Here is a 2,221-nt window from a genome sequence, read left to right as displayed (position 1 = left end):
CTATTAAGGCGCTTATAGTTCAGGGCAAACCATTTATGACTCAAACGTAGCAGAGCAGAAAATGCATCTCAAAGGTATGCCACACTCGGGAAGGCTAGCAGAGACAGGCACGGGGTAGGGAGGGCAGAGGATGTTGACAATGGGGCTATTAGAGAGGACTGTCCTACAGATACCTGGCAAAACCCAAAGGAGATGAGGGAAGCTGTTGTGTGATATCTTACAGCTCTGTGGATGTTAGGGAGCAGAGCCTTGGGTGGGGGGGGAATAGAAAGACCCTGAGATGAGGCATGTATCAACTCTCAAGAATGGCAAAGAGGCCGGATGATGTTGATTTTATGGCTAACATAGCCTGGCTGTGGTGCTCAGCTGTTTGGTTAAACAGCAGTCTAGCTGCTGCTATTGTATTACTTGGGGGTCTGACGGTCAATAGTTATATCAGCAAACCTTGAGTAAAGCAGACTGTCCTCCATAGTGTGGGTTGGTCTCCTTCAGTCAGCTGATGGCCCTCAGATTATGATTCCCTGAGGAAGAAAAAATTCTGCCTCCAGACCCCAGTGTAGAAATCCTGCTTATCTTTCCAGTCTTCCTACTCCACAAGAATGCAACGCCAACTCCTCCTGCCTAACCTAGCAGCCAGCCTGTCTTGGACTCTGCTGACTCCTGATCACACGAACCACCTCCCACCAAGGCTGTGTCCCCATGCATGTTCTAACACATCCCATTGGTTCTGTGTCTCTGAAGTATATTAAGATAAACCTGTGAGATCCGTGAAATGGGCCCTAGGTGCAGTAGGAGGCTGCAAGAACAGGTTTTGTTTTTGAAAGATCAGTGACTGTTTAGACTGTTGTGGAAGAAGGCAACCCGCTTCCAAGGCTGTTCCCAATCTCCAGGCAAGTGACAGCAACTGTCACAAGAGATGTGAATGCTGACCCCCCCACCCCCGACCCCTGGCCGCCAGGCAGACGCGCACTGGGGAGCCTTAGCTGACCTGGAACTCACTATGTAGGTCAGGGTGGCTTTGAACACAGAGATCTGCCTGCCTCTGCCTCCTCTGTTTTTAAATGTTATTTTGTGTGTATGGGTGTTTTGCTTGCATGTATGTTTGTGAACCATAGGCATGTCTGGTACCAGTAGCGGATAGAACCTCTTCCAACCTCTGGTAACAGTGTCAAGCAACCACGTGGATACTGATAATTGAACTCAGGCCCCTTGGAAGAGCAGCCAGTGCTCTTAACAACTGAGCCATCTCTCCAGCCCCAGCTGTTGCCTCTTTATCCCAGGCATCTGTCTTTAGATTCTGGATCTTTTAAGGAAAGCATTCCTACACATACTACAAATATTACAATGCACAGACAGCAAAGCTAACAGGGGTAGGTGGGACTCTAGTTACTGGCCAGACCGCTGCCCTTTTCCGTGTATTCCACAAGCTATTCTTCCTAAATAAGATAAAATAGAAAGCTGAAGTGAAGGTTGGCTTGTTACGGCACTGACAAGTGAGTAATTCTGGATAAAGATAAACCAATGGCTTCTTACAGCAATGAGCAATGCAGTGCGTGCCGACAGCCGCAACGTGGGCGAAGCAGCAGAGGCTGCTGTTGTTTCTCAGGGGTGGCTATTTTGGGAGGCTCATTTATCAATGGTCACGATGGTGCTCTAATGAGTTTATAACTTGTAAAGAGTTCCTTTTGTTCTTCCTCGCAGTTACTATGTACAATAGCCAGGGAGCACGTCAGTCTTTTGATATCTCATCATTCCTACCTGCCTCCAGCCCTCCTTCCCACGGTGACAGGCACTGTGGGGTAATGGGGGAGGTTGTCAGAACTAGAGATTTTTTGCATTAAAAATTGTATTACATTTATTTATTCCTTTGTGTGTATGTGTGCCGTGGAACTCATGTAGAGGTGAGATAACAACCTGAAGGAGTTGTTTCTCTCCTTCTGCAGTGAGGAATGGAACTCAGATCATCAGGTGTGGTGGTAGCAGCCTTTACTATTGAGCCATCTCACTAACCCAGCATGGAGAGGTCTCCCCTCACCTTGCAGATTCTCCTCTCAGAATGCAAGTTTGACTAGCTCCAACTTTTGTTGTATTTATTTTATTATTATTATTATTATTATTATTTTATTATTATTATTATTAGTAGTAGTAGTATATTTTTGTATGGTATGGTGTTTGTTTGAGACAAGTTCTCACCTGTAGCTGTAGTTGTCTTGAAAATTTG

Source organism: Grammomys surdaster, unplaced genomic scaffold, assembly GCF_004785775.1.
Source record: "Grammomys surdaster isolate TR1022 unplaced genomic scaffold, NIH_TR_1.0 235, whole genome shotgun sequence".
Classification (NCBI taxonomy): Eukaryota; Metazoa; Chordata; class Mammalia; order Rodentia; family Muridae; genus Grammomys; species Grammomys surdaster.
This window is presented reverse-complemented; position numbering follows the sequence as displayed.